Source organism: Lissotriton vulgaris, chromosome 10 (assembly GCF_964263255.1).
Source record: "Lissotriton vulgaris chromosome 10, aLisVul1.2, whole genome shotgun sequence".
NCBI classification, from domain to species: Eukaryota; Metazoa; Chordata; class Amphibia; order Caudata; family Salamandridae; genus Lissotriton; species Lissotriton vulgaris.
In genome coordinates, this window is record NC_141698.1 from 348,219,569 (window position 1) to 348,246,789 (window position 27,221).

Consider the following 27,221-nt stretch of genomic DNA (forward strand, 5'->3'; position numbering starts at 1 on the left):
ATTCCCGTGAAATCCTTCTCCTAAAAGAGTGGGTGTAAACATTTATATCTTTGTATCACTATATATACATCATTTGACTATTCATGATAAAAGAAATGTTTACATGTGTTCTTTCGGCTTTAATTTGAATAAAAGTGTTCCTTTTGTCACACACTACAAATACGCACACCTCTGATCTAAAGGGGTAATAATTAAGGTGTTCGAACTTTCCGTCAAATTCGGAAACCGAAACTACCTTTCCCAGAACCCATTAGATTTGTTTGTCATTCGTAGTTGAAATACCCACCTCTCTCTTCGTTCGGTGCCTCCCCAGAATAGCCCAGAGGGACGCTGGGAGACACCGACGGAGAGGTAGGTGTGGTGTGTGAGAGCTCTTTTGCCGGCAGCGTTGCCGACAGTTACAACGAATGCGCTATGCCGAATAGAATATGTTCCCGTGGTGTTTTAGCAACAAACGCCCGGGCGTTATACTTGAATAACGATCATCTCTAAATTACTGAGTCATCTTCTGTCCGCGGCAAGGATGACTCTTTGGCTTCTTAACGTTTTACTTGTAAACGCTCATTTCAAATTTGTTGTGTGACCTCTAGTCCGTGGCAGGGACGATACCTTCTGGCTTTTTATACATCAAACGCCCGAGCGGCTCTCTTGAAAACGCTCATTCTAAAGTTAAAGTTACGGTGTCATTTTGAGTCCGCGGTAGGGACGACACTTGTTTAAATTCAGAACGGGATCGTGTAAAAAGCACTCAATTCCATCAAACAACCTGCTCTAGTTAAGATATAAAAGGAACAACATTTAACATTGTATCCACGAACTTCCTACTTACTCCATCAGTAAAAGTTCGGGATAAGTTGTTTTTTCTGTAAATGTATTACTAAATATAAGACTTCTTGCCTTTATTTTTGAACTGGTTGAGTGTTTCTGTGATTGTATTTTGCTAAACAGAGTGGTGCTCCATAGCTACCTGAGCTGCAGCCAGGTGAGGTGAGGCGCCATCCCCACAAATATTGGGTGAGTGATATCATGTCAATCAAAGTGTATGTACATGACCACAAGAATATCGCTACTAAGGAGTGCATTCTTTGACAAATATGCTTGTTTTTCTTCTTTTTTCTTTCCTTATCCATATGACTGTTTTAGATTGTGGTGAAGAATCAGCACCTGCCAATCAGGTGATATTTTTCCCTTATATTTCTTTTTCACTAAGTTATGCAAGCAGTAGCAACACCAAGGTCCTGACGAATGCATAGGATAAATTCCGTTTATATGCTGAAACATGTCGACCACTTGCTAGTAGATATTATGTTAAATCTACTATTCACTTGTTTTTAGATTTAGGGATCTGAGAGAAAATAATAAAACATTTATTCTACTCAGTTCCACCTAATTTTACTTATCACACACCTTTTTCACATGCACTGCTTTCTTTCAGTTGTTAATATCATATCAACACCATACTGACACCACCCAGTGAAACGAACAACATCAGCTTCCTTACTCTTAACAGTCTTCACTTCACAAATAGTGTGACTGGTTTTGTACGAACTCCTGGGTAAGGAGGACCCAAATAATGTGATAGTGGTGGCACAGAACGGCAACTGATGGGAAAAATTCCTACCCTGGTTGCGTGCTAAATGTATGAGTAGTTGAATGGTATTTACACATGAATGGCATCAACTCACAATCTAACTTGTAGGTCGTATGGTGGTCAGTCTTAAGTATAAAAACATGGTGGTGACTCCTGGATACCTTTTGTAGTAGTAAGGTGTAGCACAGCCAGGAGGTACCAGATTCACATGATAAATTATTAGACTCACAAGATGCCTATTTAATCACAGCATTCCAAGGTATATCATCATTCAGACCAATGAGATGGGTCCCAAGCCTGTAGACCCACCTCTGTTCTTTTTCAAAGAGGCGACTGCTTATGTTGTTGCCACTGTTCACATGTTCAATTACAGTCCACTGTAAATCATTGGTTGTGTGATTTTTTTCTAAGAAATGTCTGCTCATTTTAGTTGTTAATTTTTAGCATCTGATGTTTGAGCGATGCTCGCAAATTCTCTGCTTCACCTTTCTGCTCGTCATGCCTACGTAACGTAGGTCACAAGGACATGTGATCAGGTATACCACATTTTGCGTATTGCAGTTTGTGTGATCTCTCTGTATCCATGATTTTCCAGGTTCAAGATCAAGTGTTTTTGAATGTGCAGTTAGGTGACAAACACTGCAGTTAGAGCAGAGAAATGGCCAGTAACTCTTGGTAGGTTCCAGGTATCAGTGATAGATCTCACTGTGTCCGAGGCAGTGGCTTTTGGTCATGTGTGGACGAGTGCATCTCTTAGACTGCGTCCTTTTTTAAAAGAGAACAATGGTTTTTCCCAGGTTTTGTTCGTACTAGACAGGATTCTCCAATTTTTGTTAATTGACTTCTTCATGTAGTTAGATAGGGTGCTATATGTAGTCACACATGTTAATGGTATGTCTTTGGAGTTGTTGACCTTATCCTCCAAGAGAACTTCCCGTGGCTGGTTACGTGCTCTTTTGTAAGCCTTATTCAGTGTTGCCACTGGATAGCCTCGAGATTTAAGTTTATCTGTCAAGTTGGCAGACTGGGTCTTAAAGTCTTGTAGGTCAGAGTCTTGTAGGTCAGAGCAGTTGCGTCTTAGCCGCAAGTACTGACCGTATGGCAATCAGCCACTCACACCCAGTCAACAGATCTGGGTTTAATCCATCACCGTTCTTTAGCCCACTCTGCCACCCCAGTTCAGACATGGCCATATGCAAATCATTCAGACCCTGTGCCTCATGGGAACAGTCCAGCCCGAACTGCCAAGCCATGCCTTCCCTGGACCAGATTCAAGCTTCCTAGGACCGGTTTCTGGAATTACAGCCATCTTCAGCCAGGCTTGCTTGAATCCAGTGGCAAAGTGAGCAAGGGACTCACGTCTGAGCATAACCTGCCAACTTATGGCGAACAAAGTGGTACAAAAGGGGGTGGTGATGGCGGAGTATCTGAACCAATCAAACACTCACACCCAGTCAACAGATCTGGGTTTAATCCATCACTGTTCTTTAGCCCACTCTGTCACCCCAGTTCAGACATGGCCATATGCAAATCAGTCTGACCCTGTGCCTCATGGGAACAGTCCAGCCGAACTGCCAAACCATGCCTTTCCTGGACCGGATTCAAGCTTCCTAGGACCGGTTTCTGGCATTACAGTCGTGTTCAGCCAGACTTGCTTGAATCCAGTGGCAAAGTGAGCAAGGGACTCACGACTGAGCATACCCTGCCAACTTATGGCGAACAAAGCGGTACAAAAGGGGGTGGCGATGGACGGAGTATCTGAACCAATTAAACACTCACACCCAGTCAACAGATCTAGGTTTAATCCATCACTGTTCTTTAGCCCACTCTGACACCCCAGTTCAGACATGGCCATATGCAAATCAGTCTGACCCTGTGCCTCATGGGAACAGTCCAGCCGAACTGCCAAACCATGCCTTCCCTGGACCGGATTCAAGCTTCCTAGGACCGGTTTCTGGCATTACAAACGTCTTCAGCCAGGCTTGCTTGAATCCAGTGGCAAAGTGAGCAAGGGACTCACGACTGAGCATACCCTGCCAACCTATGGCGAACAAAGCGATACAAAAGGGGGTGGTGATGGACGGAGTATCTGAACCAATTAAACACTCACACCCAGTCAACAGATCTGGGTTTAATCCATCACCGTTCTTTAGCCCACTCTGCCACCCCAGTTCAGACATGGCCATATGCAAATCAGTCTGACCCTGTGCCTCATGGGAACAGTCCAGCCCGAACTGCCAAGGCAGTACTGGGAAGGGCATTACTATTTAGATTTAGATACTGCACCATTGGTAGCTTATGGTGTTTATACACACAAGAAAGGGTGGAGAGAATCAAAAAAACGCATAAATATTTCTATATACAACTCCGCCACCCCGAACCCCTTATGGTGTTTCCCTTCAGAGCAATACAGTAATTCCATTATTTTCTGGTATCTGTAGCCAGATACTATTTCACTTAACTTTTTACTGTACATTTTATCAAGTTTTTAATAAACCGTTTTCGTTACCTTAATTAAGAAAATATCATTTTTAAAACTGTAGTCTCCTATGTAGTTTACAGATGCCTAAAGATCATGCTGTTTGCTTCACTGTTGAATCTTTTTTTTTTAAATCAGCTGTTTGTTGCTGCAACTTTGATGCTTTTTTAATAGATTAATTATCTTTTTAAGGTTTCAGTACTTTTTATGAATGTCTGTGGGATCCAAAATAAAGATTTCCTGACTTGACTTGTATAAGTGTATTAATTAAATATATAACAAATAAAATGAAATGTAAGAAAGACAACATTTATATCAAAACAAATGAAACATATTTAAAATATTTTCAATTAAAACACTTCCCACCCTATTACCATAACACATGAACATGAGCAAACAATTAAAATCACGAAAAATATATGAAAACTAAAATATTACCAATATTACCCTAATAAGAAAGCATAAAACATAAAATGAATACAATAAAAAATATTGGTTAATTAGCACAATAAAAAAAAGTAATAATTTGACCAACCAGTTAATTAATAAAAAATCAGCAATGAATTAAAATAATAACTACTTAATTAACATAATTCATTATTAATTGAATAAACACATTACATTTAAAATAATTATAAATAAAAAATGATAAGGGACATATTAAAACCTTTCCCCACCTAATCCTTTAAAGCTGACCAGCCCACTACTAAATATCAATTTCTAATTACATTTTAAAAATATGTGTTACTTTTACAAAGTTTACAAAATATATTAAAATAAATTAAACACAATTATTATTACAATACCAATAACTAATTGCTCTAAAATAGCTAACATTGTTTAAACTTATGAAAAATATTATTATATACAAATATATAAAAAATATCATATAAAAGTTTGTTAACCAAACAACATTAAGTACTTTAAAAAAACACAATATTTCCTATGTTTGGCATCACAATAATCTTGCCACGCTATTTGAGAATATTTTTAATCTGATGTTTTGGCAGACTATTGACACCAACAGAGGAAGAACAAGAAGAAGAAAAGCAAGAAAAATTATGTTTTTTGGTACTGACCAGGCTTGGAGAGAATGAAAGGCAGAAGAGATAGAAAGGGTGAAAGAACGGAAGGTGAGGGATTGGGAACTAAGGAGATGGTGAGAGAGAATACAAGAAGAAAATGAAATTGGGAGCAAGAACAATTATTTACAAAGAGAGAAAGAAGGGGCAGAAAAAGAGAGGTGGTAGCAGAGTGAGTGACATACAGGAATAGAAAAACCGGAGAGATAGAGATCATCGAAACATCAGGAGAAAATGTGACATGGGATTAAAGTGACTAGGACAGATGAGACTAGAAATAGCCCAGTTCGGCTGAAATGGGAGAGCGAGAGAGAAGATTGGATAGATTCAAGGAGAAATACAGCCAGGGTGCAAGTTGGAGAAAAAAGGCAAAAAATGGAGACGGCAAGGAGAGGGAAACAAAGATGAAAAAGAGTGAGAGAACATAGGAGAGAGGAAAGAGTGGAGAGAGAGCTAATTGCAGATGGATAAAGATAGAGAGAGAGAGAGGGAGAGAGGGAGCGAGAGAGATTTCATGAGATAGGACAATTGCCAGAAAGAGGGAAGCTGTAAAACTTTAATGACTATTTAAAATACTGGCATACTGTTGTGCTTTCAAATCAACAATTTGGCTGCTTTACAGACCTGTTCCTTAGAAAGCTATGTTAAAATGCATTGTAAAGTAGTCTTTAAATTCCTGTCAAGTTATTTCCAGTGTGACTGGATCCATCTGCTTTAAATACACTATTTCCCAGTACATGATGTGATCAATGTAATTAGCTCAACACTGACATGCAGACATACACATACACACACGCACGCACACCCACACACACACACACACACACACACAAAGACACAGTCACAAGAGTAGGCACATTAAGGAACAGAAACACTACAGTACTGAGCCAGGCAAATTTAGAAGCTGGTAGACGTAGCACTAAGGATAACACATACAAAGACAGACCCAGATTTTACCAGGCACACGTAGTAATAACCACATCTGCAAACTTGCTGGCCCACTCACTTGCAGGTGCAAATATATTAAGTACTAGTCATGACAACCAAATAAACACCCAATAATTGAATTTTGAAGTCAGATGCCCAGTTGCCTTACATTGGGACAGATTCATAGTAACCCTTATGAGTGGGGGAAATAATGCAATAGAATACTCTTTAAGGTACTCTTACATGCCTTTGTGAATTTGCCTCAAAAGGTCCAACTCCCTATTGGTAATAGTACAATAAAGACAATTTGCTTTCTACTTGAACTAATTGTGTATGATAGTTCCCATTTATTCACATTTGAGGAGAACTCAAAAGTGTGTAGAGCAAGTATTTAAAGAGTACTACTTTACATACAAACTGCCTTTGTGAATGCGCCCTTATGATTTTAAAATGCACGAGTACTCCCCAGTGCAAAGTGATCACAACCTCAGTTGTCTTCATGTTCAAAGTAAGTGCCACTACTAATTATTTTTCAATTTTGCACTAGGCATTCATTTGATTCAGTAAGGTACCAGAAATATACTCAATTTCTGTCTCATTAAATTGATTTTCACCGAAGAAAAATAGATATAAACTGAAAGAAAATATGGGTGGCTCATTGCTCTTGCCTAATAAACTTCAGTGGAAAATAAACAATAGAGTCAGATGAACAAATCATACGTGTACATCAAAGGCGAACATTATTATAGCCGCTTCTGGCAATGAGCGACCCAGGAAAGCCGCCATGTGGAATGAGGAAGGGAATAATTTTGCATCCACAACAAACCACATTGAAACAATTCCAGGGCGAATTTAGAATAAGCATTAAATACAGATGAAAAATGCAGAAACAGAAATGCCTGGACTTGAATTCTTCTATAGCACTGCTTTATTTCTTAAAGTGCAGGGCACAAACTTTTTGTTAGGAGACTGGCACATGTGCCACAGAATGTCGACGTTGCCGATGCCAACGCTGCCTAATCTTGATTCCGTCTCATGACTTCTTTCACTCTCCAATTCTATTTGTCTCATTCTTTCAGATTCATTTTCATCTCTGCATTCTCCATTTGCCACTGTTCTCCCAACTACCTATGTCTTTTTCAATTTCTGCATTTCTCTCTCTTTCTCTGAGTCAAAGCCTGATAATAAGAAATGAGTTCCTGTCTAAGTAATCAACACTGGTGTCTGCCTCCTGCTACGATTCCCGCCTGCACAAATTAAACAGTGTGCCCAAGCACAGCAAGCTTCTCAAACTGCACTCAATTGTGTCTCATGCCTGATAAGGGGGGAGTGTTGGAAGGGGGTTATTAGTGGTGGTAAATATATATCTACCACTGGCAATAAGGCCACTAACGCAATATAAGGCTTGGTACAGGTCTTAGAAAATGATTCCCATGCTCAACGCTTGGTAGCTTGGCTGCAAGCAGGCAGGCTTAACTTCAAAGACAGGTATGTAAAGTATTTAAAACACCAATTCAATAAATAATTAAGAGACGACACACAATAAAAATCCAACATCTCTTTATAAAAATAGGACATATTTTCATCTTTTAAATGACATCAAAACAACAAAAATCCAATGTAGGTAACCGGAGTAATTCGTTTGTAATGATTTAGCACTATATAGCACATAGAAACCTATAGCACCAATTGGGACATCTGGTCGCGCTAGACCAGGAGAAAGTCAAAGTTTCAGGCCGACCGCAATGAAGCCCTGTGCGGCTACCCCTCATGGTAAGTCTCGGTCAAAGCTTTACCTTTGGACTTAGAAACTTTTCTGAAGCTTTCCTGCCCGTGGTCCCTCGAAGCTCTCAGACAGTCCGGATTAGGTGAGGGTTCACCGGCTTGCCTTGTGAAGAGCTCATGGTTTAAGTTGTGGAAGTCTGATCTTTGGAGCTTTCCAGTGGGATGAGCCAGGGATCCAGTCCGGCTCATGGTTGAAGGAGGGCGATTTGACTCTCGAGGTTGGTCCCAGTAACCTCTTCTATGATCAGACTTAAAAAAAATCTTAAGGGGTTCTTCGCTGCTCTTCACCAAGCTGGATTAAGTGAGGGTACTCCAGCTTGGGATTCAGCTTACTCATGGTCAAATTCTGGAAGTCGAACCTCCAAAGCTTTTCAATGGGACGAATCTGGATGTCAGGGCTGCTCGCAGTTGAGGGTTGCTGACTTGGCTGGCCAGGTCAAGTCGGACCACTTATGGAGACTTTTTCAAAGTTACTACAAAGTTGTCCAAACTTTTAGACTTTCTTCCTGAAGTTCCCCAAAGGCTCCCAAAGTTTCCAAAATGTACTCCAAGGGTCTGGAAGCTTCAAGGTGGTCCTTGTAAGTTTGAGACTTCAGTTCTTACCATCCACTTGTCAAAACCTTTACAAGTCCACTGGTAGTACACCAGGCCGAGGATTCTTGGTGCTGATGTTCCTGGTAAGCTCTGTTAACCTGCAATTCACAGGAGCTCCATCGTTAGCCCTTTTGAAGCAAGGTAGTCCAGAGGGCTGTATTTCTAGATTGTGCAGCAAATATAGTCTCCAGAGTGCAGGGCCTGGTTGTTGCAAATTAAACTGCTGAGCATGGACCCTTCTTCTTCATTGACTTTCAAGTAGCTAATATGAGAGGCTCTGCCCCTCTCAGATGCTTATTCTAAGTTCTCTGGGTCAAGCAGGAGGGCATTCCTGTCCAATGACGTGCAGGACAACACCCCAGGGTATGACCTCATCCTCCAAAGTCTGACACTATTTTCTCCCAGAGAACAGCATTTCTCTAAAATTCATCTGGGCTGATTTTCCAGCAGGGAGAGAAGAGCTGGTTAAACACACCTCCAGGATGGTTAATCTCCATGGTCTCTCCCCCTTGCATCTGCTCATTCCTTCCTTAATCCTACCATCTGGCTGGGTTTAAAGAGTAGATGTGTAAATTAAACTGGCTTCTCCTGTCTGTCTCCTCTTCCATCTGCTCATTCCATCCTTAATCCTACCATCTGGCTGGATTCAAAGAGTAGACGGGTAAATGAAACTGGCTTCTCCTGCCTGCATCCTCCTTCTTGGCTCTGGCATTCCTACGTAGTACAACCCTATCCTGCCTGAAGAGCTTTCTAACCCCAGGGGCTATTTATTACCTCAACAAAGGAGCCTGGCTAATCTGCTTAACTCTGACCGATCAAGACAGACTACTGGAAGGGTGAATTTTGGCTTACAGGCAAGAAAGTCTTATAACTTCTTGTCTGTACACTTTAGGGGGAATTCAACAACACCATATTGTTGGATTTATCAACACCATCTTAAGAAGACCTTGAATGGTATTTTATGATTCTCCTAGCCGGAATTCTTAGTTAATAACGTCTTGCAATGTTACATTATGTGGCAGGCGATTTGCAATGGGAAAAATGATTTGGGACATTTAGACTACATCAGGGCCTATAGATACATCTTTTGTAAGGACCCTGTATATATATATACAGGAACCACCACCCCTGGAACAACTAGGGGACACTTTAGGGGTGCTGAATATCTAAATATTTTGCAGATCCTTACTCCACAGTGCTCCTAGTACAAAAGTCAATTTTGGGAAGCACTTTACCACAACGTTGGGTGGAAAATGTGCAATTTCAATTAATCCAGGGCATCTAAAACTCATTTTGTAAGGGCCCTCCTTATAAATACCTGACCCTCCACCCCTGAGACACCAAGGGGAGACCCTGGTGGGTACCTAATAAGCCAAAACATTGTATAATATCAATTTGTAAGTATCCCAAAAACCAAAGTCGAGTTTGGGCACAATTTGCATTTCAAAAGCAGTCCTGGAACACAAGGCTGCTTTTAAACTGACCTCAGACTTCAGCAGTAGACACGTGCAAGTGCAGAAGGGGCTGCTGGCCTCTAAACCGCCATGCCCTAAAATCTACTAGGGACTTAAAGGTTGTTACAATCACCCTGTCCTATTATGTACTAGGGCCTTATATTGTATGTAGGTGTTTTCACTGTATTTTAAGTGTCTCGTTCATCATAGCACTTGCCCTGGACCTGGTTAGGCAGAGCCCAGGGTCAGTCAGAGTCAGTTACCACTATTACCAGTCAGCAAAAAAGTTGGGGTTGCCCAGGGCACAGGATAACTTTGCAACAGGGAGGTAGTTTTTCTTCCACATGCATCTCTGGTATCTTGGCCGCGACTAGCAAACATTGAGCCAGTTGTTGTCTATGTCTTGAAGTGATAAATATTTCCACGCATTTACCAGTGAAACAATTACAGTTGATGGTAAAATTTGTCTCTTAATTACGAAAGGCCCAGCAAAAGCAGTTATCATCAGATTTTTTTTTCCTTTCATTTAGGTGAACGTCCTGTCCAAAATGAGGATTCACTAGAGGAATCAGGAATTGAATTACCAATTAGCCTGCTAATTTCTATTTTCCTATAGGATAAGTTCACAAGGTGATTGTAGCAAGAATCCTGTTTTGAAATGAATGGGCTTCTTGGATGTAAGTCTTGATGTTTTGTGTTTTTTTCAACTTCAGTTTGGATGAGTTCATGTAGATGCCTGACATTGATGGGTGAAACAGTTTTACTGGAAATAGTAGGGATTGCTAGTAAGTGATTATGTGGACAACAATAATTCCTTCACTTCCTTTGTAAACGTTATATTGGGATTGTATTGTATTCCTTTAAATAACTCATCCAACCGATAAATGCAGAAACCTTGGCAAGGGGACAGCAATGTGTTTCAATAATCTAAGGTATGTAATTTCACAATGAAATCACACTATATAACAATACTATATGGCCTAAATTATGAGTGTCCTTAGTAGGGTACATAGTTTTTGCATCCAGAAAAATCAGACACCGAGATGTTCAGAATTTATCAAATGTGATAATTATCTCATATTTGGAAATGTTGGCCTATAGCATGCAGATTTTGGTAGTTACTGCACCAAAACGTATATGTTACAGTAAATACCATCCACCTCTGCCCTTTTAAATGATGGCAGCTTTGATATGCCTAAACGTACCAAAAGTATGAGGTCTTACTTGGATCAGATAACTACCAGGTGCATAAATACTTTCCAACTTGAAATTCAGACCCATTCGCAAAGAGTAGCTTGGCAGTGGGTCAGAAAACTCTGACTCACTCAGAATCTGTGAGTAGGCATGTCAGTTCTGTAACTATATAATGCATACATTTAAGTATACTAGCCTACATTTCAACTTTATATATGTTCATTGCTGTTAGACCTGACATCATTGGCCTGAGTCTCTCCTCCATTTTTTCTGTTTGCCTACTCTGTTTACAATGTTTTTGCTGGTGTATTGTTTTGGGCACTGTGCCACTGCTGATCAGTCCCACAGTGCAAGTGCTCCCTATGTGAAATTACTGTATTAATTGAATTCCATGTTTGGCTTATTTGGTTTACTGTCAGTCACTAGTTTAGTGCACCAGGTGTGCCAGGGCTTGTAAATACAAATGCTGCTCGTGGGATTGCAGCACATGTTGTGCCACCCACAAGAGCGGCCTAGTAAAAGTATGTCTAAAGGTCTGCCATTGCTAGACCTACGTGCAGTCTAGTACTGTCACGCAGACTGTGCAAGTACACCTACTTGCCAGTCCCTAAACCTTCCCTTAACTTCATGTTAGTCACCCCTATGGTAGGCCCACGGGCAGGGTGCATTGTAAGCATAAGGTAGGACAAGCCTGACTAGGTTGGCATGTCCTAATAGTGAATTACAGCCATATTCGTTTTTCACCATTGTAAGGTTACCTGCTCTCCATTAGTTAGAATGGGCTGCCGGGGTTATTAATGCTATAATCCTAGCTGGCTCGGGGAACATGGTACAATGTCGAGTTTGGTATCCCTGAACTCGGGGTTTAATAACACATCTGTTTGTGTGGATGGTTTTTGGACTCTGGGTTTGAAAATAGCACTTTTAGAAAGTGACTATTTTCTTGTCTAACTATTTCTGGTTTCTGCTGGTTTGGTGTGTGTGTTACAGGAGCTGCGTGGCTCCAGAGTTCTGAATGAGTCAGTGTGGGGTGAGTGAGGCATTTGCATTGAGAGTAGGGGGAGAGTAGCTCCTGATAGCCTGCCCTGCCTGTTACAATGCTGGCTCCACCTCCTGCTGTGCGACTGATAGCTCTGCTCCGGCCAGTGACAATACTGGCTCCACCTCCTGCTGGGCGTCTGAGGACCCTGCCCTGCACAGTGAATAGGCCAGGTGCCTCTGCCTGGCTACACCCACAACAAACCCAGGATGAGGGGAATTCCCCTGCATGGACAAAGGGATCAAAGCCAAAAAGGGGTATAAGAGAAGGACCCCTGAACCAAGAATTTAGATCACTTCTGACAAGGAAACCTGAACCAAGGACAAGAAGCCTGCTGATCCAAGGACTTGCCTACCCCTTCTGCCAGTGTGCTGTTTGCTGGGGGGAATCCTGCAGTTGCTTCTTTATTTTTGCTAAGGAACCAGGAGAGAGGAACTGTGTGTGTACTCTAAAACTTTGCTAAAGAAAATCTCCAAGGGTTGGTAGAGTGCCGGCCTCCTGTTGAAGTCACAGGGCCAAAGGACTTTGTTTATTTTCTAAAAGTGCTGGTTGCTGGAACCTGAAAATCCAGCTCCTCTGAAGAATCCAGCAATCTTGACGCCGACGGACGCCGCCGAATCCAGCTCGACATCATGAGTAACGGCTCCAGTGTCCCGCTTCCTCGACGCCGGCCGCCGGGCCCGATCAACGCCGGTAGCGACGCCAGTGAGTAGCGAGTTCGGCTCCAGCTCCAAGTGACCCTGTGTCGATGCCGCCGCTGATCACATCGACCCCGAGCCCTCTCGACGCCGTGAGCGCTGCTCACTCCTGCAACATCATCATCGACATCGACGATGACGCCGTATCCTGCTTCGCCTCGTGAGCGCTGCTCCTGCCTGTCATCTGTCGATGCCGCTGCAGATCGCCCCGACTCCGAGGCCCGATTGATGCCGAAGACGCGACGCCGGACATCTCGACGCCGCTGATTATCGTGTGCTTCGCTTTTCCAAGGTACTGTGTTGTGGGGGACTGTGCGACTCCGGGCTCGACGTAGCGCTCCTCGCGGTCGACGCCGAACCTTTGGATTAACTTTGCCTTGACGTCTTGTGACTCCCGTGTGGGTTACATTGTTGCCAACAACTGTGTTTTAAAGAAGAGTTGCTTTTGTTACTAAAGACTTTGTGCTAAGAAGAATCTACATTTGAACTATTATTTTTCCTTCCAAGAGTATTTATTAAGATTGTGGTATATTTTTGTCGTTATTTGGTCTTGTGCTAAGCCTTATATAAAAATCCTTATTTTTATAATACTACTGTGTCGTGTCCATTTGTAGTGTATTGACTTTATTACTGTATGTGGTCATAAATGCTTAACGCACTGCCTCTGAGATAAGCCTGTCTGCTTTGCCAAACTACCAAGGGGGTGAGCAGGGGTTATCTAAGTGTGTGATCCCCTTGCCCTGACTAGAGGAGGTGAGTCCCTATTTGTCAGAAGTGTATACCTCTGCCAACTAGAGACAGCCAAGTCTAACATTGGTGGGTCAGCGGTGAGGATTTGAACTTTGCATTTATGACCCATGTGCAGTGATTAGTGTGCGCTACATAGTGAATGCAGACCATAGCGCTACCACAATCTATTTTTGGTAGGATATTTTATTTTTGTTCTCCGCTTTCCTGAAGCTTGATTTTTGAACACTGCCAGTTTTGACCATGAGTGATGCCGGAGTCACTACCCCTGTTGTTGTTGTGGAGGATTTTGATAGAGCAAAGATAAACGACTACAAATTAAAGGAGCTGAAATCCTTTTGCAAGAAGTTTAAAGTTCCTACCACAGGCCTCTCATTGAAGGAGGAATATCTGAAAGCATTGGAAGCCTGGTTAGAGGCCAGAAATCCCTCTGATGCGGTGGTGGTACCGCCAGGGGAAGGGGAGGAGGAGGTGCCAGTGAATGGCCACGTGTCCTCTCCCGGTAGCAGTGCTTCCTCTAAAGGTCTTTCCCCTGAAGAAAGAGAAGAAAGGGCGAAGGAGCGAGCATACAACATGGAAATAGCAAAACTTAAGATAAATGGGCAGTTGGAAATAGAAAATGCAAGAGGTAGGAGAGAAGCTGATCTGGAGATCAAAAGGTTGGAGTTTGAAAGAGAAAAATTAGCTTTGGAGCATGACACAAGGTTGAGGGAGATAGAGCTCAAGGCTAAGAGTTTAGAATTGAATCCCTCTGGTGGCAGCATCCCATCTGTGCCTGCAGAAGGTTTTATTTTCCCAAAGATGTGATCAAAGATTTTCATAAGAATGAGGATATTGGTCAATGGTTTAAAGCATATGAGTTAGCATTGTTGGCCCACCGGGTCCCTGAGAAGGATTGGGGAGCGGGGTTGTGGGGTCACTTTGTGAATGAGGGGAGAGATACCCTGTTGGACATGCCTGTTGAGGATAGGATGTCTTATGCTCATATGAAAGATGCTTTAATGTTAAGGTATGGCCTAAGCCCATAAAAGTACAGACAAACCTTTAGAGAATGTAAGAAGTTGCCTGGTACTACGTGGGTTGAATATGTGTCATTTTTTTGCAGAGCCATGGATGGTTGGGTAAAGGGCAGCAAAGTGGAAAGTTATGAAGCTCTTTATGATTTGTTTGCTTGGGAGCACTTGTCTAATACCTGTTTTCCAGAGCTGCGCCAGCACCTTATTGATAGCAAGATATCTAACCCTAGAAAACCTGCTGAGGTGGCGGACCGCTGGGTCAGTACCAGGGTTCACAAGGGTCCAGTGGGAGACTCAGCCAAAGGTGGGCAGGGTCCCCAGCAAAAGAGTGTGGAGACAAGGGTAAACAGAGGGAGTTCCAGAAAGGGCCCCAAAGTAATCCCCAAGGGAACCAAGGGAAGGGTTCCCAGCCTCCCCCTGTGAAGAAGCCAGGGGTCCTGACAGGTAAACCTGTTCAAAGGGGCCCAATGACCTGCTATGTTTGTAAGCAGGTATGACATCTTTTTTATGATCCCCAGTGTCCCATGAGGGACTCTAGTGCACCACCACATGCACCCCATCAGTTGGCGAGTGTAGCCCTGGGAGGGGAGGAGACGGTTGCCCCTGGTGGGAGGGGTCCCGCAGAGATGTCCCTGGTCTCTTTAGGAGACATGGAAATGGTCCCTCCACCCCCTCTGCCTAGTAACACTAATAAATATAGGCAGTGGGTGACCATTAATGGCCATAGAGTGGAAGCTCTCAGAGACACTGGAGCAAGTGTGACAGCTGACAAGTGTCACTTGGTGTCCAGAGAGCAGGTGGTTCCCCACGCATTCTACTCTGTGATAGCTGCTGACAACTCCCAGAAAGAGTGTGAGGTAGCTCACGTTCCCTTTGAATGGGGGGAGTTTCAGGTACTCTTCAAGTTGCTGTAAGGACCGCCATGCCTGTTGATTGTCTCCTGGGCAATGATTTGGAAGACTCCCCTTGGGCTAAGGTGGAGCGAGAGACACATTTGAAAATGTTGGGTGTGCCAGAGTGGGTGTGTGCAACCACTCGATCGATGACAGCAAGTAAGGGTGTTGATGGGGTCCCGGAGCCTGAAAGTATGGCCCAGGACCCAGCTGTGAAGAGAAGATGCAGGAGGCACAGGAAAGCGGCCCCCATAGTTCCCGTGGTCCAGGAGGAGGCAGACCCTGAGGGGGATGCCCTGGAGCCCACAGGGGAACAAGTTGCTGAGCTGGGAGACCTGCCCGAGCTGACCCACTGGCAGCAGGATGGTAGTCCCTCCAGGGAAGAATTTTGTGCAGAAAAAAAAGTGTGCCCTTCTCTTGTGGGTATGAGGCAGCAGGCCTCAGCCCAAACCACAGGTGATCAGTCAGGATCACATTTTGTCTACTGGGAGAACGACCTCCTGTATAGCGAGCCTAAGGCTGCTGAGCCTGGGTCAGCCCGTGTGCTGGTGGTACCCCAGCGCTTCAGAGCCTTCCTACTGGGTTTGGCTCATGACGTTCCGTTAGCTGGACATCTGGGGCAGGACAAGACCTATGACAGGCTTGTCACCCATTTTTATTGGCCTCAAATAAGAAGGGATACAGATATCCATTGTAAAACCTGTCAGACTTGCCAGGCAAGTGGGAAAAGTGGGAGGAAGCAGAAGGCTCCCCTCCAACCTTTTCCCGTCGTCAGTACCCCCTTTGACCGGGTGGGGATTGACATTGTTGGGCCCCTGGACCCCAATACAGCCCTGGGCAACAGGTTCATCCTGGTCTTGGTGGACCATGCCACACGGTACCCGAAAGCCAACCCTCTCAGAACAGTGACGGCCCCCGTGGTGGGACGGGCACTGATGGGTGTTTTCTCCTGCATGGGGTTCCCCAGAGAGGTGGTGTCAGACCGGGGCACCAACTTCATTTCCAATTATATGAAGTCTCTGTGGAAGGAGTGTGGGGTAACCTATAAGTTCACCACTCCTTACCACCCTCAAGGTAATGGGCTGGTTAAGAGATTCAACCGGACCCTTAAAGGCATGATCATGGGCCTTGAAGAACAAACGAGGCGTAAATGGGACGTCCTCTTGCCATGCCTGTTGTTTGCTTACCGTGAGGTGCCACAGAAGTCTCTAGGGTTCAGCACCTTTGAGCTTTTGTATGGACACCCGGTAAGAGGACCTTTGAGTCTGGTCAAAGAAGGCTGGGAGCAATCTCCCAGGAAACCTCCCCAGGATGTATACAGCTACATGCTGGCCTTTAGGAACCAGACTAGGCGCGTCAGAGATCTTGCTCAGGCAAATCTGGAGGCCAGCCAGGAAGAGATGAAGCGGTGGTACGACCGGAATGCCACTCTGGTAGAGCTTCAACCTGGACAAAAAGTTTGGGTCATGTCCCCTGATGAACCTTGTGCGCTCAAGGACAGGTGGACTGGACCATTTGAGGTTGTGGAGAAAAAGAGCAATGTCACCTACTTGGTGGACTTGAAATCTCCCAGGAACCCCTTGAGGGTCCTGCATGTCAACCGGTTAAAGCCCCACTTAGAAAGGTCCGAAGTGGGCATGCTCCTAGCTACAGATGCTGGAATGGAGGAGGAGAGCGAGCCTCTTCCTGACCTCCTGTATGCAAAAGAGCAAGATGGGTCAGTGGATGGTGTTGTCCTCTCTGACACACTGACCCCGGAGCAGCAGCAAGATTGCCGCCAACTGTTGGGACAATTCCCTGATCTGTTCTCCTTGATTCCTGGTGTCACTCAGTGGTGTGTCCATGATGTGGACACCGGGACAGCACTCCTGTGAAGCACAAGGCTTACTGGGTGACTGACAAGGTCAGAGCATACATCAAGGAGGAGGTCTCCAAGATGTTTGCCTTAGGGGTGGTTGAGTCCTCTAGCAGTCCTTGGGCTAGCCCAGTGGTCTTGGTCCCGAAGGCTGAAGCGCCTGGTGCTTCACCAGAACTTCGGTTCTGTGTGGATTACCGAGGACTCAATTCAGTCACCAAGACTGACGCGCACCCCATCCCCAGAGCTGATGAGCTCATAGATCGGTTGGGGGCTGCCCGGTACCTTAGTACGTTTGATCTAACGTCTGGGTACTGGCAGATCGCCTTAACTGATGGGGCAAAAGAGAGGTCAGTATTCTCCACACCAGATGGGCTCTACCAGTTCCGGGTTATGCCCTTTGGGATGAAGAATGCCCCTGCCACCTTCCAGAGGTTGGTCAACCAGGTATTGGCTGGACTGGAGGATTTCAGTACCGCCTACCTGGACGACATCGCAGTGTTCAGCGCCAGCTGGGAGGAACACTTGCGCCACCTCCAGGAAGTGTTGTTGGCCCTGCGGAGAGCAGGCCTCACAATCAAAGCCAGTAAGTGCCAGATTGGGCAGGGTTCAGTGGTGTACTTGGGGCACCAAGTAGGGAGCGGCAAGGTGGCCCCCCTGCAACCCAAGATTGATACCATCCTGGCTTGGGCACCGCCCAAAACCCAAACTCTGGTGAGAGCCTTCTTAGGTCTCACGGGTTACTACAGGAGGTTTGTCAAGGATCATGGTAACATTGTGCACCCCTTGACTTCGCTGACTTCCAGGAAGCAGCCAAGAAATGTGATCTGGACTGACGCCTGTCAGACGGCCTTTGACACCCTGAAAACTGCAATGTGCACAGCACCTATACTCCAGGCACCCGACTTTTCCAAAGAATTTGTTGTCCAGACGGACGCTTCAGAGCATGGCGTGGGGGCTGTTCTAGCTCAGGTGAATGAAGAGGGCCGAGACTTACCTGTAGCCTTCATTAGTAGGAGGTTACTTCCAAGGGAACAGAGGTGGAGTGTGATAGAGCGAGAAGCATTTGCTGTGGTCTGGGCGCTGAAGAAGCTAAGACCCTACCTGTTTGGGACTCACTTCCGGGTTCAGACAGAACACAGGCCCCTCAGATGGTTGATGCAGATGAGGGGTGAGAATCCAAAGCTGTTGAGGTGGTCCATTTCCCTACAGGGGATGGACTTCACGGTGGAACACCGCCCTGGTACAGATCACGCCAATGCTGATGGTCTGTCCAGATTTTTCCGCCTTAGTGATGAGGACTCCCTAGGTCAAGGGTAGTTCTCCCCACATTTCAGCTGGAGGGGACACGTGTTAGACCTGACATCATTGGCCTGAGTCTCGCCTCCATTTTTTCTGTTTGCCTCCTCTGTTTACGATGTTTTTGCTGGTGTAGTGTTTTGGGCACTGTGCCACTGCTGATCAGTCCCACAGTGCAAGTGCTCCCTATGTGAAATTACTGTATTAATTGAATTCCATGTTTGGCTTATTTGGTTTACTGTCAGTCCCTAGTCTATTGCACCAGGTGTGCCAGGGCTTGTAAATACAAATGCTGCTGGTGGGCTTGCAGCACATGTTGTGCCACCCACAAGAGCGGCCTAGTAAAAGTATGTCTAAAGGTCTGCCATTGCTAGACCTACGTGCAGTCTAGTACTTTCACGCAGACTGTGCAAGTACACCTACTTGCCAGTCCCTAAACCTTCCCTTAACTTCATGTTAGTCACCCCTATGGTAGGCCCAAGGGCAGGGTGCACTGTAAGCATAAGGTAGGACAAGCCTGACTAGGTTGGCATGTCCTAATAGTGAATTACAGCCATATTCGTTTTTCACTATTGTAAGGTTACCTGCTCTCCATTAGTTAGAATGGGCTGCCGGGGTTATTAATGCTATAATCCTAGCTGGCTCGGGGAACATGGTACAATGTCGAGTTTGGTATCCCTGAACTCGGGGTTTAATAACGCATCCGTTTGTGTGGATGGTTTTTGGACTCTGGGTTTGAAAATAGCACTTTTAGAAAGTGGCTATTTTCTTGTCTAACTATTTCTGGTTTCTGCTGGTTTGGTGTGTGTGTGACAGGAGCTGGGTGGCTCCAGAGTTCTTAATGAGTCAGTGTGGGGTGAGTGAGGCATTTGCATTGAGAGTAGGGGAAGAGTAGCTCCTGATAGCCTGCCCTGCCTGTTACAATGCTGGCTCCACCTCCTGCCGGGCGACTGATAGCTCTGCTCCTGCCAGTGACAATACTGGCTCCACCTCCTGCTGGGCGTCTGAGGACCCTGCCCTGCACAGTGAATAGGCCAGGTGCCTCTGCCTGGCTACACCCACAACAAACCCAGGATGAGGGGAATTCCCCTGCATGGACAAAGGGATAAAAGCCAAAAAGGGGTATAAGAGAAGGACCCCTGAACCAAGAATTTAGATCACTTCTGACAAGGAAACCTGAACCAAGGACAAGAAGCCTGCTGATCCAAGGACTTGCCTACCCCTTCTGCCAGTGTGCCATTTGCTGGGGGGAATCCTGCAGTTGCAGTAGCGGTCGGCAGTAGGTGTTTCTATAGGGCGGTGACGTGGGCAGGAGGAGGGGCAGGGTGGGGGGAAATAATGTATGTATTACGGAGTTTTACAGGTAAGTAAACATTTAAATACATAAAACGAATTTCGTTGCGCACACTGCATCACCAAATGTGATGCAGTGCGCGCAACGAAATTCGTTTTATGTATTTAAATGTTTACTTACCTGTAAAACTCCGTAATCCATACATTATTTCCCCCCACCCTGCCCCTCCTCCTGCCCACGTCACCGCCCTATAGAAACACCTACTGCCGACCGCTACTGTGCAGTTGCTTCTTTATTTTTGCCAAGGAACCAGGAGAGAGGAACTGTGTGTGTACTCTCAAACTTTGCTAAAGAAAATCTCCAAGGGTTGGAATAGTGCCAGCCTCCTGTTGAAGTCACAGGGCCAAAGGACTTCGTTTATTTGCTAAAAGTGCTGGTTGCTGGAACTTGAAAATCCAGCTCCTCTGAAGAATCCAGCAATCTCGACACCGACGGACGCCGCCGAATCCAGCTCGACATCGTGAGTAACGGCTCCAGTGTCCCGCTTCCTCGACGCTGGCCGCCGGGCTCGATCGACGCCGGTAGCGACGCCAGTGAGTAGCGAGTTCGGCTCCAGCTCCAAGTGACCCTGTGTCGACGCCGCCGCTGATCGCATGGACCCGAGCCCTCTCGACGCCCTGAGCGCTGCTCACTCCTGCAACATCATCATCGACGATGACGCCGTATCCTGCTTCGCCTCGTGAGCGCTGCTCCTGCCTGACATCTGTCGACGCCGCTGCAGATCGCCCCGACTCCGAGGCCCGATCGACGCCGAAGACGCGACGCCGGACATCTCGACGCCGCTGATTATCGTGTGCTTCGCTTTTCCAAGGTACTGTGTTGTGGGGTTCTGTGCGACTCCAGGCTCGACGTAGCGCTCCTCGCGGTCGACGCCGAACCTTTGGATTAACTTTGCCTCGACGTCGTGTGACTCCCGTGTGGGTTACATTGTTGCCAAGAACTGTGTTTTAAAGAAGAAGAGTTGCTTTTGTTACTAAAGACTTTGTGCTAAGAAGAATCTACATTTGAACTATTATTTTTCCTTCCAAGAGTATTTATTAAGATTGTGGTATATTTTTGTCGTTATTTGGTCTTGTGCTAAGCCTTATATAAAAATCCTTATTTTTATAATACTACTCTGTCGTGTCCATTTGTAGTGTATTCACTTTATTACTGTATGTGGTCATAAATGCTTAACGCACTGCCTCTGAGATAAGCCTGTCTGCTTTGCCAAGCTACCAAGGGGGTGAGCAGGGGTTATGTAAGTGTGTGATCCCCTTGCCCTGACTAGAGGAGGTGAGTCCCTATTTGTCAGAAGTGTATACCTCTGCCAACTAGAGACAGCCAAGTCTAACAGTTGCTCAACCCAAAACATGCTTTCTTGGAAATGTTCTGATATGAACTTAATTCGTTTTTGCCAACTGTACTGGAAATGTCCCAGAAAGTGTGAAAGACACTATGATCTTATATCTGGCATAATGAGTTCCAGTGCTTCAATTGTAAGAAATTAAGTGCCAGGGGCCCAAGGCAGTTCATAAGAGTTCACACCAGTGGTGCCACAAACAGCCCCGTTGCAGCAAACAAAAGATAGACGGAATGCTGACAATGCAAACATTTTCCCCAGTCAAAAGATCTGGGTTAAACCCATCGTTCTTTTTCCCACTACGCCACCCCAGTTTGGACCCAGCCATATGCAAATCAGTCTTGAGCCTGTGCACCATGGGAACAGTCCAGACCGAGCTGCCAAACCAGGTCCTCCCTGGACCAGAAACAAGCATCCTGGGACCGGTTTCAGGGTATGTCACCCTTCTTTAGCCAGGCTAGCATGAATACAGTGGCACAGTGAGCAAGCAAGGGACCCATGTCTGGGCATACCCATCCCACTTAGGGCGAAAAGTGGATGGAATGCTGACAATGCAAACATTTTCCTCCAGTCAAAAGATCTGGGTTAAATCCATCATTCTTTTGCCCATGATGGATTTAGGTCCAGATCTCTGTACTGCGGTGAATGTATGACATTGTTCTGCATTCTGTCCATCAACTGTTTTTTTTGCATTTGCCACAAACAGCCCTGCCACTGCTGCAGAATGCCAGTATTAGCATTATTTATGTGCTAGATTTATCAATTTTACATAAACACAGTGCTGATGAATTCAGCTTAAAAATAAATACACAGCACCACCATGTGATGTATCCCATTATAGGACCCAGTGTTTGGAAATAAGTGCCGGTACAGAACACCGGCAAATACCAACACAAATTAAGAACTGATGAGTCCACACTGGTGTCCAGTTTTCAATAGTGGTTAATACTGGTGGTTATGTGTTTCTAAGGACTTACAGTATGATCAGCTACGACCAAGGTAACTGGAAAAACAGGAAAATAGGATTGAGCAGCTGCTGCGTTTTCTACGTGAATATGAATTTGACACAGTTGTATATAATCCATCATCTGCTTCAACATCCTGTTTCTAGCTCAAACAGATCTAATAGTTTTTAAATTACTTCACATGGGGTTTATTTATGTGCGAAGCACTTTACTAGAGTTCATATGGCACCTTCAGCCATTAATTACTGTAGTCAGCTGTTAAGAGTCGCCAATGGTGTCCCATTTGATGGACTAGATTTTTGTCTGCACCAACATATAAATAGTACTATGCCGTTCTATGGAACTGTTTAAGAAGTTATGAAAAGGTGCAGCGTAATTTGGGTTTAATTGCCACATACTATAGCCAATTTAGTCCCATTATTTTGTCCTTCACTGCGGCATACTCCCAGTGGAAATGAGACAAGTATTGAAGGTAATGGTAGGGTACCATTCATTTCCATTCAATATTCAGTTTTACATCCCGATGGTTGGACCAGTGAAGTAACTTTTGTATCATAGATCATAAGTGTGTGGATTCACCCAGAGAGCATTTTGCACAACAGTGCATCTAAATGCAACACGTGGCAAACCTTATTTTTTGATATCAGGCATTCTTTATTCCCATTCCTTACAACACGGGAAAACCTATTAAATAACAAATACATATGTTTTTATTGTATCGGTTGCGTAGATGGAGAAAAAACATTCAGCAAATACCCTTTCTGAGAAAACCCATGAAAATGTGACCAATTGTGACCAGCCCCATTCAAAATATGCGATTCTGCAGCTGATAATTATGAATTTGCCACACCTGTGACATAATCTGATTTTGTTTTTAGGTCAAACAGTTAAAAGTTACTAAAAACTTTACCGTACGTGTTACCATGCAGTGGCAGTTTTTTGTCACGGAAGGCAGTTGTCTTTTCAGTTGTTGATTGGTGCATTTAGGTGTTAAACTATGAATGTGAGGTGAAACCTTTGCCCAGACACCGTTAACGTGTGTCACAATGATAAGATAACGACTACTGCTTCAGAATGCACTGCCTTTCCCCCTCTAATTTGCCTTTTAAGGCTGCATAATGTAGTCAATCCTGCTGCATAATTTGGTCCCACAAAGCTGTACAATGCCAGTGATTCTATGACCCAATTGCAACCAGGGTGGGTTTATTACTTATATAATTCAGTTATTGAAACACGGCTCTCCCTCATATATTAATTCCAATTGCATCCTAATTACTCTGTAACAGATATACGTCTATTTAACCCAAGAGCAGGCCCATAGGAGCAGGATATTGTTGGCTTCACATACTACGACATTTATTGTTACCTACCAAGGTGAAATGAAAATGATAGAGAAAACAAAGGAGCACATTTACTAAAAAATGATGCAGCGCCGCGCTGCAAGCCATCTTTCTCCACTGAGTTGCATCATTAGGAAAGTCCATGAATGTGCCATTTTTACAGCAGTACCAGGCATCCCTGGTGCTTTTCTCTGCACTGGTGCACAATTGGCTGCCTAGCGCCAATTCAGGTGGTAAACGTAGGTTACCACGCGGTGTTTACACCGCACGACCTTTACCATGCTGCCATTACAACGCAAGTCGTTACTACGACTTGCGCAGGATGGCGCTGTTGGTTAAGGAATATTATAATTTTATATTCCAACACCTTCCCCACTGTTACGTTTGCTGTTGTTGGAATAGAAAATTATAATAATCCTCAATCCGCGCCCTCCAACGCAAGTCGTTGTAACGACTTGTGTTGTAAAATCCACGATGTAAAGTACCCCGATCAAAATGGCCGAGTTGTACTATCATACATCCATTCAGGCACCCTTGCACCATGGTGTAAGTGTTCCTGCCTTGCATGGATGATAGTTTTTGTGCAGGAATGGATATCTTTCTGCACGACAACAATCATTGATGTATGGTGTTTTCTTCCTTCTATGTGTGCTGCAGAATGTATGCTACATTTTCAGCCAAACCAACAATTCCTTTCATTTTACTGTCACAAACAACCATTTACCACTGTCTTAAGAGGTGAGAAAGACCAGGCTCTTCAACAACATGAAACACAAGTTAGCTTAAAACAGTAGCAGAGACTGGGGCAAATTTACAAACATTTTGCCCTGAGTATGAGTCACAGAAGTGATGCAAACCAAGGCAAATGCTTTTCGGGGATTTACTTTTTGGAGCAAAGCTTGTTTTGCACTGGAAAGATGCCTCAAAGTAACACAAGGTAGCAATGGGCACTGCTTTATAGTACTCTGCATCAAGGGTCATTCCATTAGTGGCACATAAGCATTTCCAAACAACCAACCATGTTTTTTTATGCAAATCTGTATTATTAGACAGGGTTGTGTACCAAAAAAAAATAATGCCGCTTTGAAGCAGGCGTAAAAGGAGGAATGTTTTTATGTCTCCTAACCTTTTCTGACCTGCATGCGTGCGGTACTTCACACCACACATCGACAGTGGAAAAGGTTTTCAAGTTTGTCTAGACATAATATTTACCATACCTATGCTAGACTATGCCTTATGGTGCAAAGGTATCTGCATGATGCTCTGCAGCATAATTATTTGCCAGTGCTAGGAATAGTATTTACAACAAGGGGTGGTGAGGGACAGAGTCTCTGAATTAAACAGAAAGCTCTCACCCAGTCAAGAGATCAGGGCTAGATCCAACACCGTTTTTTAGCTCACTGCACCATCCCAGTTTCAGAACCTGGCTGTATGCAAATTAGTCTGTTCCTGTCCCAGTGCATGATGGGAACAGGGCAAACCAAACTACAAAAGCCAATTCTTACACTGGGAAGGAAACAAGCTCCCGGGGACCGGTTTCTGGCATTACAGCCGTCTTCGGCCCGGTTTGCTTGAATCCCGATGGTGCAATGAGCAAGGGTCTCACATCTGAGAATACCCTTCCACGCTTAGGGTGGACAAAAATATTTACAACAAGGGGTGGTGAGGGACAGAGTCTCTGAATTAAACAGAAAGCTCTCACCCAGTCAAGAGATCAGGGCTAGATCCAACACCGTTTTTTAGCTCACTGCACCATCCCAGTTTCAGAACCTGGCTGTATGCAAATTAGTCTGTTCCTGTCCCAGTGCATGATGGGAACAGGGCAAACCAAACTACAAAAGCCAATTCTTACACTGGGAAGGAAACAAGCTCCCGGGGACCGGTTTCTGGCATTACAGCCGTCTTCGGCCCGGTTTGCTTGAATCCCGATGATGCAATGAGCAAGGGTCTCACATCTGAGAATACCCTTCCACGCTTAGGGTGGACAAAAATATTTACAACAAGGGGTGGTGAGGGACAGAGTCTCTGAATTAAACAGAAAGCTCTCACCCAGTCAAGAGATCAGGGCTAGATCCAACACCGTTTTTTAGCTCACTGCACCATCGCAGTTTCAGAACCTGGCTGTATGCAAATTAGTCTGTTCCTGTCCCAGTGCATGATGGGAACAGGGCAAACCAAACTACAAAAGCCAATTCTTACACTGGGAAGGAAACAAGCTCCCGGGGACCGGTTTCTGGCATTACAGCCGTCTTCGGCCCGGTTTGCTTGAATCCCGATGGTGCAATGAGCAAGGGTCTCACATCTGAGAATACCCTTCCACGCTTAGGGTGGACAAAAATATTTACAACAAGGGGTGGTGAGGGACAGAGTCTCTGAATTAAACAGAAAGCTCTCACCCAGTCAAGAGATCAGGGCTAGATCCAACACCGTTTTTTAGCTCACTGCACCATCCCAGTTTCAGAACCTGGCTGTATGCAAATTAGTCTGTTCCTGTCCCAGTGCATGATGGGAACAGGGCAAACCAAACTACAAAAGCCAATTCTTACACTGGGAAGGAAACAAGCTCCCGGGGACCGGTTTCTGGCATTACAGCCGTCTTCGGCCCGGTTTGCTTGAATCCCGATGGTGCAATGAGCAAGGGTCTCACATCTGAGAATACCCTTCCACGCTTAGGGTGGACAAAAATATTTACAACAAGGGGTGGTGAGGGACAGAGTCTCTGAATAAAACAGAAAGCTCTCACCCAGTCAAGAGATCAGGGCTAGATCCAACACCGTTTTTTAGCTCACTGCACCATCCCAGTTTCAGAACCTGGCTGTATGCAAATTAGTCTGTTCCTGTCCCAGTGCATGATGGGAACAGGGCAAACCAAACTACAAAAGCCAATTCTTACACTGGGAAGGAAACAAGCTCCCGGGGACCGGTTTCTGGCATTACAGCCGTCTTCGGCCCGGTTTGCTTGAATCCCGATGGTGCAATGAGCAAGGGTCTCACATCTGAGAATACCCTTCCACGCTTAGGGTGGACAAAAATATTTACAACAAGGGGTGGTGAGGGACAGAGTCTCTGAATTAAACAGAAAGCTCTCACCCAGTCAAGAGATCAGGGCTAGATCCAACACCGTTTTTTAGCTCACTGCACCATCCCAGTTTCAGAACCTGGCTGTATGCAAATTAGTCTGTTCCTGTCCCAGTGCATGATGGGAACAGGGCAAACCAAACTACAAAAGCCAATTCTTACACTGGGAAGGAAACAAGCTCCCGGGGACCGGTTTGTGGCATTACAGCCGTCTTCGGCCCGGTTTGCTTGAATCCCGATGGTGCAATGAGCAAGGGTCTCACATCTGTCTCCTTTCTGGTGAAGAATTGGCTTGGTAGTTTAGTCTGCCCTGTTCCCATGATGCACTAAGCCAGGGACAGACTGATTTGCATATAGCCAGGTTCTGAGCTGGGATGGGGCAGTGAGATAAATAACGGTGATGGATCAAGCCCTGATCTTTGGACTGGGTAAGAGTGGTCTGTTTAACTCAGACACTCTGTTCATCACCACCCCCTTTTGTAAATCGTT